At 31.7% G+C, this 19,773-nt stretch overlaps 1 protein-coding gene across 1 annotated transcript in view; it reads left to right on the forward strand.

Annotated features, from left to right (window-relative positions):
* Window positions 1–18,679: 18,679 nt before the first annotated feature.
* The window catches only part of LOC126881858 (cathepsin L-like proteinase), a 28,386-nt gene continuing 27,292 nt past the window's right edge, over window positions 18,680–19,773 (forward strand). The window contains exon 1 of the mRNA XM_050646477.1: window positions 18,680–18,721. The gene's annotated coding sequence lies outside the window, so the exon portion shown is untranslated. The remainder of the gene's footprint in view (window positions 18,722–19,773) is intronic.

The raw sequence follows: 19,773 nt of genomic DNA on the forward strand, positions 1-19,773 counted from the left end.
ACACTTTCTCTGCTCATTGTCAAAAAATTCCCGGAAATACAGGGATTACAATTAGAAATAAATTAAAAAATGTTTTAGAAAAAAATGAGGGCTTCGATTGTTGAGGAAAGTTGTACGTATTTTTGAAGGCAACTTTTCTGAAGATCTTACGACTTGGCAAATTAGTTTACTGCCTAAATTAAAATATTGTAATTATTACTACATCAGTAGATGTAGAACGAACTTTTTCTGTGTCCAAACACGTTTTTAGTGATAGAAGGCAAAAGTTGCTAGTTGAAAATTTTGAAAAATATTTGATTATAAATTCATACTATCATTTAGATTCTTAATTTAATTATAATATCAGTTTTTGTGTGTCATTTCATTTGTTTTTATGTGAAAAATAAATATGTATTAAACATAAATGTAGCTTAAATTTTTTAAACATTAATGTTTATATTTAATATATTGTTTTATTTTTGAGTATTTTTAATATGCATTTGCATATTTAGACAAATTTAGAAAAAATATTTGTAGTAAAAGTAATGCATATATATGCGCATATTTTGGTAATGTTGTGTTGCATATATTCCGCTCTCTACAGATTATATACGTCGCACTTTTCACATCTTATTTTAGTTCTGCTGCCACAGTTTTCAAGCCTGCATGATATGGGACTATCAATTTTGTCAAACAGTGGAAAATGTTCATATCCGTCGTATCAATTGTTTATGACAGTCGGGTACATGGTCTGTATCTTTTAGAATTCAGATTTGGTTGTATATTCTTAATCTGGTTAATTTCATACGTTAAAAACCGTTTTTTGCTGGTGCTCCTATCAGACATTCAGTTATTTTAAGTCGAAATTCAAGTAAATTTTTAATTTTATTTTTGGGGGTATGAGTAGTGTGACCAACTAGCCTGAAAAATCCGGGACATGGCCCGAATTACGAAGTCGTGTCCCGGCGTCTTGGACAAGGATTCCGGGCCATCCGAATTTTCAACGTTTCGGTAAAATTTCATTTTGAAATTTTTAATACATTCTTCTAAGAATTCACATCAAATCGAATTGGTGGGACGAAAAAAAGTCGACAATTTCTAGACTGTTATACTAATACCACATCCAACACGCATGCATTTTATATCGTCGTATTGGAGTTCTACGAAGTGAGCGGCCGTGGGTAACGGCATAAACGCTGGGCTCATACGCCAGTAGACGTGGGTTCGATCCCTTCCAAAGACAAACCATTTTCATTTCCAATAATGACACGAGCCGTCTCACCGTGCCTCGGAGAGTACGTTAAGCCGTCGGTCCCCCTGGGCTAGTGTACATCGACACTAGTTACTTGAAACAGGGTTAAAGATGTAATTGGCGCTGGAACTATCCGAAAGGATCTCCCCGGCAAAAATGCCATACGATATTATTATTATTAGTTCTACGAAAACTCAAACTCTTGACTTTTTCCGGTTTCTGTATTTTAATTATCGTCTTCTGCAAAGACGATTTAAAAACATGAATATCAAATAATGATAATTATATTTTAAACCAAGGTTCAATTTACATGGAAATCCAACATTAGTTGATTTTCTAATTTTTCGTTTTTTGAGAACGATTTCCGGATTGGAAGTAGAAACGTCAAAAACTAACAAAGATGTAATCATCATTACAACCCATTTCATCAAAAAATTTTGTCAACATAAAAATGTTAATAACCAATAAAATGATGATATTAAAATTTTATACTAAAAAAAAATGGCCCGGTTTTCATTGAAAAGTCCCGGATTTTAGGTAGTTTTTCCAGTCTTGTCCCGAATTCGACTAAATTGGAGTTGGTCACACTAGTTATGAGAAGCAATAGCTTGGGATTTGTAAAGACGCCAAGCATTCACCACCGATAAATCCATAAAAGTAAGTATTACCTTCAGAGTGCACTTCTTTGTTTTTATGTATGTATGGTAGTATTTCATACATTGATCAAGCACACTACCTCCCACACGTTGGTTATAGTTTTTAATAAGTTTTGGCATAGTAATATCAATGTAATGTTTTTTATTTTTTATCCCATCGTTTCACTTTTAGTATAAGAGCTGTGAGACATTTTTGAGTAGGTATTTTAGGCAACCTGAAAATTGTTCAGGTGACTTTTCCATGATAGCCTAATACAAAAATGCCGGTCTGGCTGGAGGGTAGCGGTTATTTTCCCCAAAAAATCCCCCCCAAAGTCAAAAAAGGGTAAAAATTGTTATTACAAAAAATATCATTGATATGACTTGAAAGTAAATTTAAATATTCAAATATAAAGAAAATAAACGGGCCAGGCGATTTGAGGGCGATTTTAACTCTGCAAGATACTTGCATGGGCGCCCCAGGAGTATTTTCAGAGGGTGCATCTGAACTTCAGAAGATTTCATCTGAATCTGTACATACTATTAACAAGTATAAAATATACAACTATACATGCATAGCTACGTATATTCCTTCCGGACAGGGAGGTGCAATTGTTATTTTGACAGGGTATTTTTTAATTTTAAAAATAAATATTCTACAAAAGACAGGTTTTTTTTTTGGTGAAATTTTCCAATTGCCATGTGATTAAACAAATTACGCGTGCATATAAATGAAAATCGCTATAAGTAAGCAGCAGTGTGAGAAAGAGCGTATACCTACCGATAACTATTTGCGTCCTCTGTTGTAGTTGAGTGAGTCCGTTCGCTCGAGAAAATTACGTGACCTGGCGATATCCATGTTGTTGTGCCTCGAAACGTTAGAGTAATTATTATATGTATATATTATAGTTTTTTTAAGTCATTTTTCTTAATTAAAGGAAAATAATAGGTACTATACAATAGATTTTGCAAATATGCTAGAAAAAGACAAATTTATTATTATAAATATATGTATAGGTAGAAAATATAAAACTATAAACTAAATTAATTCGGTGTCCGAATCTTCTACTTCTACTTCTTCTTCAAACTTAATCTGAGCTTAAATGTTCATTCTGTTCTTCTTCGTCATACTCCTCTCGAGACTCGGATTCCTCTTCTACATGATCTGTAAATAGTTGTAATATGTATTTAGAATTAATTAAAAATTAATCAGTGATTAATTAATTGAGTTGCTACGTATTCTCTGTCCTTTTATACGGAGTCGAAGCCTGGACAATCACGGGCGCATCTGAAGAAAGACTTACTATTGTTGAGATGTGGTGTTATCGAATAATGTAAAAAATATCATGGACACAACACTTAACAAACACGGAAACATTAAGAAAGATGAAAAAGTCAAAAGAAATACTCAACACTATGAAGGAAAGAAAAATGAGCTAAAATAAATATTCATTCTCTTCTCCTTCGTCAGACTCCCCTCGAGAATCAGATTCTTCTACCTGATCTGTAAATAGTTGTAATATGTATTTAGAATTAATAAAAAATTACCAATGCTTAATACTTTTCCTTATATAACCAATCACATCACGTTTTTTATTTCTTAGTGTAGGTATGACCAAAGTAGCTAATGTTTCTTTCCTTCATAGTGTTGAGTATTTTTTTGCCTTTTTCATCTTTATTAATGTTTCCGTGTTTGTTACGTGTGTCCATGATATATTTAACATTATTCGATAACTCCACATCTCAACAACCGCAAGTCTTTCTTCAGATGCGCCCGTGATTGTCCAGGCTTCGACTCCTTATAAAAGGACGGAGAATACGTAGCAACCCAACTAGTTAATCACTATTTAATTTTTAATTAATTCTAAATACATATTACAACTATTTACAGATCATGTAGAAGAGGAATCTGAGTCTCGAGGGGAGTCTGACGAGGAAGAAGAGAATGAATATTTAAGCTCAGCTGAGGAGTTTGAAGAAGAAGTACAAGATTCGGACACAGAATTAATTTAGTTTATAGCTTTATACTTTTCTACCTATATATTTATAATAATAAATTTGTCTTTTTCTATCATATTTGCAAAATCTATTGTATAGTACGTATTATTTTTCTTTAATTAAGAAAAAGTTACTTAAAAACTATAATATATTATAATAAATACTCTAACGTTTCGAGGAACAACAACATGGATATCGCCAGGTCACGTGATTTTTCTCGAGCGAACGGACTCGCTCAGCTACAACAGAGGACGCAAACAGCTATCGGTATACGCTCTTTCTCACACTGCTGCTTACCTATAGCGCTTTTCATTTATATGTACTCGTAATTTGTTTGATCACCTGGCAGTTGGAGAATTTCACCTAAAAAACTGTCTTTTTTAGAATGTTTATTTTAATATTAAAAAATACCCTGTCAAAATAACAATTGCACCTCCCTGCCCAGAAGGAATGTACATAGTGTTATGCATGTATAGTTGTGTATTTTATACTCGTTAATAGTATGTACAGATTCAGATGAAATCTTCTGAAGTTCAGATGTATCCCCTGAAAATAATCCTGGGGCGCCCATGCAAGTATCTTACAGAGTTAAAATTGCCCTCAAATCGCCTGGCCTGTTTATTTTCTTTATATTTGAATATTTAAATTTACTTTAAAGTTACGTCAATGATATTTTTTGTAATAACAATTTTTACCCTTTTGTTTAACTTTGGGGGGATTTTTGGGGAAAATAACCGCTGCCCTCCAGCCAGACCGGCATTTTTGTATTAGGCTATCATGGAAGAGTCACCTGAACAATTTTCAGGTTGCCTAAAATACCTACTCAAAAATGTCTCACAGCTCTTGGACCATTTAACTGTTTCGTCAGCTAACGTGCAGTTGGATGCTAGCAATACTGGTTTATTGACCATCCATTTAACGATGACCATGTCATTACAGACAAACTGTTGTGATCCGATTCATCTGGCGATATTTTTTAAAAGGTAAACGTTTTAGTTCAGTCAATCTGTTAAACGTTAAAGTTCCAGAATCATGCATTCCCAATTCTGACAGGCGTTCTAAGAACGTTAAAGTAAAATATATATCGAAATAGATACAACTTCCCGCGGGAGAAATTGTTTTGGATAAATGCAGTATGACGGCAGCTCCTATACCAAGCAATTTATCACGAAAATATGTACTCCTTGGTAGACTTCAAAATCTATCATAATGCCATCACTGGTTGTTGCTATAAACATTTTTAACCCCTGTGGACGCGGTTTACTTTTGACTACCTGGTGTAAGCTTTTTGGGCATGTTCCACAGAAAGGTATTATTTGTTCATGGATGGAGCAATATGATGGAACTCTTAACAGTTTATTACAAGCCTTACTCTGGCTATAATCGGTTGTACCTTGCAGAGAATATTGGTATCACCTTCTTCAGTCGCGTCTCTATCAATAACCTGAAATGCTATACGCAAAGTTTTAAAACGCTTGCGTGTAAAGTGTTCTAAGTAATAGGCTCGTTCATCATTAATTTATTTTATGTACGTGTCGTTTTTATATATATTGTTTATACTAATATAAATACATGTCGTTTTTATAGACATGTTAAGTCATTAACAACTAAAAAACAATGTTTTAAAATGAAGCCCAAATTATTTATAGAAGACTGATAAAATAATCGATAAAATCCTTTATAAAAGGTATATTTGTTAAAATCCCTATATAGGGCTACATCAAAGACAGAACTAGTTTTCGATCGGTTGACCGATCATCATCAGTGCAATCCTAAAATGTGTACAACCAGATAAAATGATGCAAAGTATTTAAAATGTTGACTAAGGTTATAAAAAGTTATAGGTTATACTCACCTAGAATCTACATGCTAACCACCAAAGTAAAAATATATGGGTAAAAACCCTTTACAATTGATCCGTCATCGGAACATATGACAAAGATGTGAATTATAACATGGATGAATAAAATATCCAATGTTTTTCGCCCGAGGTACCAATGAGCTCTATCTGACAAGTTCACATCATGACTGTACGGAAGCAAGTGATTTTGATAACGGAAATTCTGAATGGTGACATGACAGGAATGACAGTTCCACAGGAAGTTATAATTTCCCTGTTGTTTTGTGGTATTTATTGTAAAATTTGTTAAATTAATAACAATAAAAACAGTCGTTCCCACTGTGGTAAATAGTCTGTAAAAATGGAAATAGACTTGATGTAAATGTTAAAATATTTTAATGGAGGAAGTAGGCAAACCACATTACACATATTACAGAAAACTTAATAAACATTATCAAACCCTTTATATGTGATATCTAGGGCTTAGAAAAGCAGTTGTGTGTTTATTTAAATTTATCAATTATATTAGAATAATTGGAAATTGTTATAGTATGTGGAAGTACCGTAAAAAATCACTGTGTGGGTGACAAAGGTGTAGAACTGTTTTCTGATCTGGGAGGGATATATAATACAAGCTAAGATACATGCCACCATTGTGGCAACAGGGAAATTATAACTTCCTGTGGTACTGTCGTTCCTGTCATGTCACCATTCAGAATTTCCGTTATCAAAATCACTTGCTTCCGTACAGTCATGATGTGAACTTGTCAGATAGAGCTCATTGGTACCTCGGGCGAAAAACATTGGATATTTTATTCATCCATGTTATAATTCACATCTTTGTCATATGTTCCGATGACGGATCAATTGTAAAGGGTTTTTACTCATATATTTTTACTTTGGTGGTTAGCATGTACCTAGATTCTAAGTGAGTATAACTTATAACTTTTTATAAACTTAGTCAACATTTTAAATACTTTGCATCATTTTATCTGGTTGTACACATTTTAGGATTGCACTGATGATGATCGGTCAACCGATCGAAAACTAGTTCTGTCTTTGATGTAGCTCTGTATAGGGATTTTAACAAATATACCTTTTATAATGGATTTTATGTTTTTGTAATGGTATACAGCCAACTACAGGAAATTTTTCCTCGTGGATTTGATAAAATAATGTTTGAGCTTGAAATTAGATACTTCTTAAATTCAAAATTAATATCTTGTGTTTTTATTAATGTCTTGTGTAATAATACTTCTGTTTTTGAGCCTTGAAAATCGTCGATTTTCGTTTTTTTAGTTTTAAATTATTTATATATAACTCAAAAACGATCAAACAAAGAGAAAAATTAATGAAAACCATTTTTGTTCCCAATTATCCAAAGAATCTAAAATAGTATCTGCCCGAACCGAAATTTTTTTTTTAGAATTTGCTTTATATTTCTTCATAAAGAAATGTAATAATAACTCCGAAATTACGGCATTTAGGTATAGAAAATATTACATGAAAAATAATTAGCATATGTCTTATGGAGTTCAAAACCCAAAAATATACAGGGTGCCCCATTTGAAAGAAGAAAGTTCATTGGATTTCAAGAAAAACGGAAGATCTGACAATAATGTGAATATCACTGTCATATCGGCCGCGTTATAAGACCCACAATCTAATACTCAATATACCACAATATACTCACCACAATCGAAAAAAATCGTGCAAGGCGTTTCCGAGATAATTGAGGCGTTCCATACATAAAACTCACTCTGTACTCTGTATACTATCAATAATATATATAAAATAAAATAAAATAAATTGGATCGAATAGATTGAATCGAATTGAAGCGAACCGAATATAATAGAATATCTAGGAATTATTCACTTATGTCGGCACGCTCTTTTTTCCTTCTAAATTATTATGAACATCTTGAGAGTGTAAAACGTAAATGTTTATTAAAAAATTTAATTAGAATTAAAAAAACTAAATGTTTATTAAATTGAAGACAAATTGAAAAGTCTCAGATGCAGAATCCTCCAATTTAATAAAAATTAAAATAGTCCAAGTAATGAAGCTTAAAATAAGACAAAACCTCGCAATTTTTACAGAATGGATCGATTTGCTTGAAAAATTGAGAATAAGTAGTGGATAGTCCAAGGATTAAAATCTATATCATGCCGAAAGGCGCTTTTACCAGGGGTGGAAATTTTTTATTATATTTTAATCATAAAAGTTGGTAAAAACGTTCATTCTTAGCAAAAAACTTTCTATACATTTTTTTTAATAAAATTGATACTTTTCGATTATTCGCTATCGAAAGTGTTGGTTTTATATCGAAAAAATCAATGTTTTTAATAACTTTTCTGCTAATAACTCCAAAAGTATTCGTTTTATCAAAACAACTTTACTTAACAAAACTGTACCTTTTGAAAAAATAAACAAAAATATGTTTTTATATTTTCTTTTTAAGACCAATAGTAATCGAGCTATACTTTATTATATGTTGGCTCTTCTTCGTCAAATGCTAAATTTTGTAGTTTCAAAGTCAAAGACGAGAAAATAATGCATTTTTCGACGACAACTTGTTCAAACTAATTTAAAGTATTAAAAATATCTATCTCCAGAAATAAAAAAATCTCTAGCTCAAAAATTAAGTAACTTATAATGAAAAGAATGTCAGTCCCTATTTGTTTCAGCAAAAAAGTGATTCGAAGCAACCCCCTAATCACCACCCTAATTAAAATTAGTCATTGACCTTATTTAGTCTTTTTTTATTTATGTATTATTAATAGGTTCTAGGAGTTTCACCGGCTTAGAATGAATAGTTTTTAAAAAAATTGAGTTAAAAGCAAATAACGAAAAAATGTTTAAATACGAAATTGCAGCAGATTTAATTTCCAAAAAACTGGTTTGTAAAAATTTTTCCTACGGCAAAAATTGAGTGAGCTATCGACAATTAAAACTTGTAATAACATGCAAAAACCACCTTTACCAACCCCTTCAAAGTCACCTCTTTCTGCGACTGAGGATTTTGACAAGAACTAATGTTAATAACCTTATAGACCTTATAAAAACCTACAAAATTATTTTTTACCAAACTCCTAGGATCAAAATTAAAAATGTTAGGGTTAAAAAATCAATTTATTTTTTTGAAACAAAAAGGAGAAATCCAATTGGAAGCATGATAATGTAAGTTAGGGGTGTTTTTAGTCATTGGCCTTATTCATTCTTATTTATTTATGTATTATTAATAGATTCTAGATGCTTGACTGGCTTAGAATGATTAGTTTTTGAAAACAGGAGTTAAAAGCGAATAACGAATTTTTGTAGCTTGGTAGAAATGCCATTTTCTTCAGAATATAAAGATTAGCATCAGAGATACGAAAAAATGTTTTAATATAAAATTGTAGGTTATTCAATTCTCAAGAACTTGGTTTAAAAAATTTTTTCTACGGCAAAAATTGAGTGAATCGTAAATGAGTATACCTATCAAAACATTGATTTTTTCGATATAAAACTAACATTTTCGATGGCAAATAAATCGAAAACTGTTAATTTTATCAAAAAAATATATAGAACATTTTTTGCTTAGAATTAATGTTTTTATCAATGTTTGCAGTCAAAATATAATAAAAAATTTCCACCCCGGAGATGGGGTGACAACCACCCCCAAGGTAAAAGCGCCTTTCCGCATCATATAGATTTTGATCCTTGGTCTATCTACTACTTAGTTTCAAATTTTTAAGCAAATCTATCCATTCTGTAAAAATTGCGAGGTGAAAAGCTTCGGTTCCTGGCCTAAAATGGTAAATAGTAATTTAAAACTGAGACTTTCCTATTACTATTTACCATTTTAATTTTTATTAAATTGGTGGATTCTGCATCTGAGACTCTCCAATTTGTTAAAAGATGTCACTGTATCGCGTCCTAATGGGGAATTTGAATTATCTTTCAGATTCCCTTTAAATTGATGGTCCAGCTATTTTTCGATTCAGAGGAGTTCACGCTAACGAACGCTGCTGAGGACGCCTGAAATAGTACAAACAGCCTGTCCAGCTGGTGTGCAACCCTCTGAATCGAAAACAAGCAAAACCATCATTTATTATTTTTCTATCTTTACTCGGATTTGAGTACTGAAAGTTCCTCTTCTGTCCTTTTTTCCTAGACGAATGAGAACGGAATGTGATGGTTTCCTTTTCGTTTTCTATATTCGTCGTCTGCCGTCTTATTAATTGAAAAAGTCGCAGATTAAGGATGTACCAGAAATAACTTTCAACACGAAAAGTCTCAGTTTTAAATTACTATTTACCATTTTAATTTTTATTAAATTGGTCGATTCTGCATCTGAGACTCTTCAATTTGTTATGAGATGTCGCTGTATCGCGTCCTAATTTGGAATTTGAATTATCTTTCAGATTCCCTTTAAATTGATGGTCCAGCTATTTGTCGATTCAGAGGAGTGCACGCTAACGAACGCCAAAAGGGGGTATCTCAAAATTTTTCGATTTCTATATTATGGTTCTTAAGGACCTCAAATACAATGTTTAACCTATTTCCTAAGCGAAAAAGATGCATTGCAACTCCGTAGTGCCTAAAAATTGGTAATAAAATGAGCCGCATCTATACGAGTGCTTGTAATAAAAAACCGATAACATAAATCACAATAACTCAACAACTTAAAATATTGAGATGTGTCTTTTTGGCTTAGGACGGCAGTATAATATTATATAAAATCAAATTGAAATTGATAATAAACCCCAAAAAATTTGGCTCAAATAAACATTTTTTCAGTAAAGAATATAAAAGTATATTCTCCGTAAGTCTAGTCTAAAGTCATATCTTTCAAATGAAGTTTGCACAGGGCAACATTTCTGCCAAACATTTCCACAGGGAACTGTGACACGACAAACTATTCTGCAAAACATGTGCAGTTGACAAGTGATAGATGCTGTCAACAAGTGATAGGTGCTGTTGCAGCACAATAGCACATAACTGTCTCGTTATGTGCTATTTTCTGAAACCGCTTGATTTGTTGGGAACTTGGGATGCACGTATTTCCAGTGAGAATGGTACATACTATGGTAGTAAAAGATTGAGGACATCGAAATTATTAGATAAGACAACCAAAATGATTATCTATACAGAACATCGATTATACCCGTAGAGATCAATGTTTGTGCAACATGGGTAATGACGAAAAAAGATGAAACCCAACTCATACCATTCGAGACAAAGATACTGTGAAAATTATATGGCCCGGTGAAAGAGAAAGACGGCACATGGAGAATCAGGAGACACGACGAGGTTAACAAATAATTACATGAAGGGTAGGATATTCTAAGATTTGTGAAAGTCAAAGATTGTCATGACTGGGACATATCCAGTCCAGAGACAAGCAGATGAAAAAACAACAAAGAAAATATTACAATGGAAGCCGACAGGAAGGCAAAAAAGGAAAGAACAGAACAAGGTGGTTGGATGACTCGGAGGACGACCTGAAAACCATGAATATAAGGCAATGAAGGACACAAGGCCACAAGAGAAATCTGCATGTAAGGACACAGTCAGACAGGGAAAGACCCATCCAGGGTTGTTATGATGCTAAAAGAAGAAGAAAATATTAGTTGTTATTATTAGTAACAATAAAAACCACAAATAAAGAACATGGTCATAAATAGTTCTCAAATAATTTTTCTTCTAAATTATTACGAATATTCTGACAGTGTAGAACGTATTTAAAACTAAATTTTTATTTTTTAAAATGTGTTTGAGCCAAATTTATCAAATTTATAATATAATATCAAATTGAAATTGATAATAAACCCCAAAAAATTGGCCTCAAATAAACATTTTTCAAGTAAAGAATATAAAACTATAATCTCCATAAAGTTTACTCTAATGTCATATCTTTCAAATGGAGTTTGCACAGGGCAACATTCCTGCCAAACATTTCCACAGTGAACTGTGACACGACAAAACTTTTCTGCAAAACATTTGCAGTTGACAAGTGATAGATTCTACCTGTCTCGTTATGTGCGGTTTTCTGAAATCGCTTGATTTGTTGGCAAGTTGCGACGCATCATTAATGTAAATTATAAGATGAATAGGAATGAATAGCATGCCATTTGATGGTATATGGCGTACAGGACTGCGCCTTTCATGAAAAATCACAGTCGTATATCAGTTGATCTGAAATCAATGCCATAAATTTTGCTTTATGCCCCTTTGGAAAGCACAGCCAACTGCAGAAAATAGTTTATTATAGATTATTCCTGGTTTAAAATCAATTTTGTAAGTAGTGCAGTATTTTAAATCACTCAGACAATATAATTCATTTTTGAGCATATGTGCAATTTATAAAATGTTTAAGAATGAATAAAAGCAAACTTTGGAAATGACTTAGTTATATAAACAATGTAAAAATTATAGTTCTGATTTATTCAATATACTATTAGAAACAACTTTAATTAGCTTAGTAAAAAACTTGATTAATAGTAGTTATTTAATGCTTTTTCTTCTATTTAGACTCCTTTTCCAGTGCTAAAAGTTGGCGGAATTTTCGGTAAATTTCCCTCTTATCTCTGCTATCCCTAATATTGATTAAATGTTCATACAGTAGTGATGTTGAAAAAGTAACTATTCGTTAAAAAGTACTTGTTACATCGTTACTTTGATTACTCTGATTACTTCGTTACTTCGTACCAATCGTATTAGAGCTAGTAACGACTATTGTATCTACTTTGATTACTTTGATTACTCTAATTACTTCGTTACTTTATACCAATCGTATTAGAGCGAGTAACGACTATTGTATCTACTTTAATTACTTTTATTACTCTGGTTACTTCGTACCAATCGTATCAGAGCTAGTAACGACTATGGTATCTACTTTGATTACTTTGATTACTCTAATTACTTCGTTACTTTATACCAATCGTATTAGAGGAAGTAACGACTATTGTATCTACTTTAATTACTTTTATTACTCTGGTTACTTCGTACCAATCGTATCAGAGCGAGTAACGGATATTATATCTACTTTGATTACTTTGATTACTCCAATTACTTCGTACCAATCGCAACAAAGCCAGTAACGACTATTGTATCTACTTTGATTACTTTGATTACTCTGACTACTTCATACCAATCGGAACAGAGCGAGTAACGACTATTGTATCTACTCTGATTACTTTGATTACTCTGATTACTTCGTACTTCGTGAAGGTCGTTTTTATACCGGAATACCTATACAAAATATCTATCTACTGAGAAATACGATTCTCGATATGATTACCGGTACTCAAATGCAAAAGTAACAAAAGTAATCATAGTAATCAAATCATTTTTATCCCTTAAAGAGATTGGTGAAAGTCGTTGTTATATAGAAATACCTATACAAACCTACCTATTGAGAAATACGGTTCTCGATAAGATTACCGGTACTCAAATACAAAAGTAACAAAAGTAATCATAGTAATCAAAGTAACAAATACTGTAACTGATTACTTTATACAAAATACCTACCTACTGAGAAATACACCCGTGTTGAGCTGGCCCCCCCCCCCACTTGCAAAAATTAAAAAACCAATAGCCCTGATTTATGAGCTATTTATGAGCTCTCATATTCCGCAAACTAAAAATTTTGAGCTCGTTCCACTGAGCAGGAATTTAATACCCTAGTGGGGGGGGCTGAGTCAGCCCCCCCACTACTTAAAAATAGGAATATTGAATCAGTTTTTGCGGCAGAATTACGAGCTATTTATGAGCTCTTGAAATTATATAGCTTCGATTTTTGAGCTCATCCCCTTCACCCCCAAACAACCCTTTAATTGATTTAACTTAAGAGAAAGATGCTGAGAAAACTTAAAATATATCGTATTGCGGATATAATTCCTATAGCTTATATACTCTAAGAATAAACTATTAAATCAAGGGCATTTCGATTATTGAGCTACAACCCCTTCGCAAGAAAACCACCCTATCTTCCCGGCTTAAGAGAAAGTTGTACTTAAAATGCGTTAAACTAATTATTTGGCGACTACATATCATTTAATAATTTATAAGCTTCCAAATTACGGGCATTTAGATCAGTAAATTGCAATTTATTTTGTATAGTGCAGTCATTGAAGGTAAAAATCAACGATTACCTTCAAGTTCGGTGAACCTTCATCGATTTTCACGAAAATTGGTCAGTGGTTAGAGGATACGTCAAGAAACAAAGGTGACATGGTACCACCTTGCGCCTTTACCCTGAGGGTGGATACCGCCCCTTCTCGGGGGTGAAAATTATTTTATAAAAAATAAATGCACAAATCAATAAAAGAACAAATTAAAAGCAAAAATTATTATATAAAGTTAATAAAATAAGTCAATACTTTTTAAGTTATTAAAGATTAAATATTTTAATTATTTGTGAAAAAAATGCATGTTTTGAAGAGGTTTTTTGTAAATCACTGAAAAACTGTAAGTTTTTACAAAAAAGTTAATAGTAGTTTAATTCGTATAGCTTATATTCTAAGAATAAACTCTTAAATCACGCACCTTTCGATTATATAGCTACAACCCCTTCGCAAGAAAACGACCCCATTTTCCCGGCTTAAGAGAGAGTTGTTCTTAAAATAATTTAAATTGATTATTTGGCGACTACATATCGTTTAATAATTTATTAGCTTGCAAAATATACGCATCTCAATTATTGAATTGCCATTTTCTTTCTATAGTGCAGTCACTGAAGGTAAAAATCAACTATTACCTTCGATTTCGGTAAATCTCCATTTATTTTCACGAATTGACAATAACAACTTGGGGTTTTAGCCTGGGGTATATGTCACCCCTTCTCGGGAGTGAAAATTACTTTATTAAAAATAACCCCACAAATCGAGAGAGGGCAAATTGTAAGCAAAATTTGTTATATAATGTGATTAAAATAAATCAATACTTTTTGAGTTATTAAAGATCAAATATTTTAATTTTTGGAAAGAAAATGCATGCTTTAGAGCGATTTTTCATAAATGACTCAAAAACTTTAAGTTTTTACAAAAAAGTTTTCATCACTAAAATTGAAGCTAATAAAAAATATAATAAATTGCTTACTTGAAAAACCTTTAATGTTAATTTAAAGTAAGTTATTGGTAATTAAATGTATATTTTTTTCCGCGACTGTTCAAATCTAAGGGTTCAAGCTTAAATAACGGGGAAAAGATGCATTTTATAACACTTAGGTACTAAATACTTGTCAAAGTACTTAGAAATACCCATCAAAAATAAGATCCAGAAAAAGTTGATAGTATCAAAATCCGCTCACCAATTTTCGTGAAAATGAATGGAGATTTACCGAAATAGAAGGTCATAGTTGATTTTTACCTTCAGTGACTGCACTATAGAAAGAAAATGGCAATTCAATAATTGAGATGCGTATATTTTGGGAGCTCATAAATTATTAAACAATATATAGTCGACAAATAATTAATTTAAATTATTTTAAGTACAACCCTCTCTTAAGCCGGGAATATGGGATGGTTTTCTTGCGAAGGGGTTGTAGTTCAATAATCGAAAGGCGCGTGATTTTAGAGTTTATTCTTAGAATATAAGCTATACGAATTAAACTACTATTAACTTTTTTGTAAAAACTTACAGTTTTTCAGTGATTTACAAAAAACCTCTTCAAAACATGCATTTTTTTCACAAATAATTAAAATCTTTGATTTTTAATAACTTAAAAAGTATTGACTTATTTTATTAACTTTATATAATAAATTTTGCTTTTAATTTGTTCTTTTATTGATTTGTGCAGTTATTTTTTATAAAATAATTTTCACTCCCGAGAAGGGGCGGTATCCACCCTCAGGATAAAGGCGCAAGGTGGTACCATGTCACCTTTGTTTCTTGACGTATCCTCTAACCACTGACCAATTTTCGTGAAAATCGATGAAGGTTCACCGAAATTGAAGGTAATCGTTGATTTTTACCTTTAGTGACTGCACTATACAAAATAAATTGCAATTTACTGATCTAAATGCGCGTAATTTGGAAGCTTATAAATTATTAAATGATATGTAGTCGCCAAACAATTAGTTTAACGCATTTTAAGTACAACTTTCTCTTAAGCTGGGAAGATAGGGTGGTTTTCTTGCGAAGGGGTTGCAGCTCAATAATCGAAATGCCCTTGATTTAATAGTTTATTCTTAGAGTATATAAGCTATAGGAATTATATCCGCAATACGATATATCTTAAGTTTTCTCAGCATCTTTCTCTTAAGTTAAATCAATTAAAGGGTTGTTTGGGGGTGAAGGGGATGAGCTCAAAAATCGAAACTATATAATTTCAAGAGCTCATAAATAGCTCGTAATTCTGCCGCAAAAACCGATTCAATATTCCTATTTTTAAGTAGTATACTTAAGTAGTATATAATAGTAGTAGTATAGAAACTAGGGTATTAAATTCCTGCTCAGTGGAACGAGCTCAAAATTTTTAGTTTGCGGAATATGAGAGCTCATAAATAGCTCATAAATCAGGGCTATTTGTTTTTTAATTTTTGCAAGTGGGGGGGGCCAGCTCAACACGGGTGAGAAATACGATTCTCGATATTATTACTGGTACTCAAATACAAAAGTAATCATAGTAATCAAAGTAACGAATACTGTAAATGATTACTTTAACAAAAGTAACGATTTTTAACGAATACTCGAAAGTAACTATAATCAATATCACTATCATACAGTTGGCTTTTGTAGTCTACACTATGTTAAATTAGATAGTAAGTGGTTTAAAAGGCGCTAGGATACGATGGGGTTTATATTTTTTAGCAAATGACGAATATGAGGAAAAAAGGATTTCCAATGCATGGAGAGAGAATGTGTGATGGTATCATTGTATAAAGATAAAGAGGAGATTCAAGACTGTCAGAACTATAAAGCGATAAGCTTAATGGGCACACAATGAAAATTTGGGAGATAACTGTACGGCGAAGTTATGAAGACCGTCATCTATAGGAGAAGAATAATTAGGGTTTATGCCAGAAAGGAGGAAAACAGATGCCATGTTTGCTTTAAGATCGTTGACAGACAAATACGGCGAGAAGAAACGATAGCTACATGTGGCTACATTTTGTATTTACAGATCTTAAGAAGGAATATGACATCTTATCTTGGACACATATTTAGGTATAACTTCCTTCAGCTTATTATAGAAGGGAAAATAGAAGGCAGACGCGGCCCTGGTAGACGACAAATGAACTGTCAAATGCCCCAAATAGAAAAGACTTTAGAGAAGTCATCGCCAACCTTCGCTAAGAAGAAGGCACCTAAAGAAGAAGATCAATTTTAAATTCAGATGACTTTTTTAAGACATGTTGTTCTGAAGCTATTTTCTTGTGGCATTTTTACAATTTTAACTATTTATAATGGGAAATAAGCCACAATATAATTAAAAAATGATTTTTATTAACGTTTCGACGCCCAAATCGAGTGCCGTTGTCAAAATACAAAATACTATTAACATAAACAAAAATGTTGTTGCTTAGTAGAAAAATTCTTCTAATAATTTATTTAATTTGACTCATTTATATCGGCAATTCAGTTACATAATATGATACATTTTAAAGTAGAAGACTTTAAAATGATATTGCCAATATTTATGAGTTGCGTTCCTGGGATGATTTTACTGAAAGATAGTTCATTTGATTACATGAAATCAACCCCAACTCAAGAATATCCGTCACAAAATATATGAGATCTCTAACGCGAGAGTTTTAATGTCACCGTTGCATGTGGTTGTCTTTTTAACCCTCCGTTAGTCGCTATTGGTGTCACACACCGACGACAGAATTATTCATTCGGGATTTACAAAATAACTGGTTTTTTCTATCGCCACTTTCTGTACCTCTTCCTATCAACTAACCTCGTGTTAGTATACATTCTTACCTACTTGGGTACAGTTGTGCGAGTTTTATAGCTATTTTCGGAGCAAGACTCCGTAGCGACTAACCAACGGTGTGGTTATTACTTTATTGGCATAACTTGCAGTTCATGTAAAGATTTAGCATCTTATTATTGCATTTTATCGGTAAAGTTTAGGTCAAATTTTATTTATAGATGTCCTTTGAAGCCGAACAAAAACGTTTTGTTGGAATTATGGGAAATGGTTCCTAGCGAGTATTTTTACATTATGAATAACAATATGTAAATTGTTATACTATATATCTGTTGTTTTTCAATAAAACATTTTCAAAAATATTTTTCAGTCATTCCTATACACAATATAAAATATTTGTATGAATTCTATAGGAATTACTATTTTTTTTTAAATTGTCGATCTCTGACACCGTAGCGACTCTTGATGCTCCGTTTATCCTAGCGACTAACGGAGGGTTAAAGACAGATCACATGCTATGATTTTTTGTGACGGGTATTCTTGAGTTGTGGTTGATTTCATGTAATCGAATGAACTATCTTTCAGTAAAGTCGTCCCAGGAATGCAACTCATAAATATTGGCAATATCATTTTAAAGTCTTCTACTTTAAAATGTATCATATTATGTATCTGAATTGCCGATATAAATGAGTCAAATTAAATAAATTATTAGAAGAATTTTTTTACTAAGCAACAACATTTTTGTTTATGTTAATAGTATTTTGTATTTTGACAACGGCACCCGATTTGGGCTTCGAAACGTTAATAAAAATCATTTTGTAATAATATTGTGGCTTATCTCCCATTATAAATAGTTAAAATTTTTTAACACAGATTTTAAATAAAATACCTGTACTTTTATTTTTTTAAATCGCCAATATTTTTAATATCTGCACTTTGTGACATAATATAATTATTAGTTATAATATAATAAGTACAATAGATTTGCAGTTGCTATGAAAATATTAATTTTTATATTGAGTTACTCCTAGGATAGGTAGAATTTTAATTTCTGTGATAAAATTCTTTGCATAGATAAGATATAGTTTTGCTTTTTTACTACCTGCTATAGCCGAATACTCTCTTGATCAGATTTGACAAAGTGAGTACTAAGGTAAGTTATAGATAATTTTTGTTTTTCTCTCATGAAAAACATTTTTTGTTCTTTTTATTATTTCTAATTTACGGAAAATCAATATTTGAAGATAAACTTAGTAATCATCATAATAGCGGTCATGTAGTAATACCTATGTTATAAAACCTTTAACAAATTTATTTTATATGTCGCATTATTATTTGGTATACCTATCTCTCATTATTCAGTTATTCCCAACAAAATGAGAACATAAACATTTTCTCACACATTAAAATTTTTACCTTTCACCACTTTTATAGAACTATTTACCATTTATACAATGTGTTTCATTAAGAATTGTCCATATCGTAAGTGGAGAAACCTTAGCAAAAAATACGAGGATTTAACCTAAAACACTTAAATAAAATATTCCTCGTTACTGAGATACAGAGTGTTTTATTACAAATATTCTAAAATGATTTTAGCCCATTGTTTTAAGACCTTCCAATATTTTTTTGATCAAACTTGACAAACTGTTTACACATGTTAGGATACTGAAACAAGCAGGGGATCAACAAAGCATCCAGAACAGAAACTATAAACAGGGGATCAGCAAGGCATCCACAGCAGAAACCACAACCAGAGGAGAGATACAACGTCCAGAAATGGAAACAAACCAAAGTCCAAAAACCAAAAACAAGTTTTTGAACAAATTGCATTTTCTCCAACATTTAACGTATTGCAAATTGAATAATAAAATCAAAGTATAAAAAGTCCACTCTATACAATCGTCTATATTTAAATCTAAATTATGTTACGTATACATAAATTACCGAACTATTAATAATAAAAGGTATTTCACTCTGAAAACATTTAATCATTCAACATTGCAATCTAAACTTATCATTATAGGTATTTTTATTTAAAAAAAGTGGTTAATAAATACGTACGTTTTCATAATTTTACTTAAACATTGTTACTAAGAATTTTAATTTATATTTAACGTAGCTATATACATTTACCAAACATTTTAAATAATTAGACTGAATTTAATTTAAATAGCCGCTTGAATTAAAATCAAAATCCTTATA

Source organism: Diabrotica virgifera, chromosome 3 (genome assembly GCF_917563875.1).
Source record: "Diabrotica virgifera virgifera chromosome 3, PGI_DIABVI_V3a".
In the NCBI taxonomy this organism is placed as follows: domain Eukaryota; kingdom Metazoa; phylum Arthropoda; class Insecta; order Coleoptera; family Chrysomelidae; genus Diabrotica; species Diabrotica virgifera.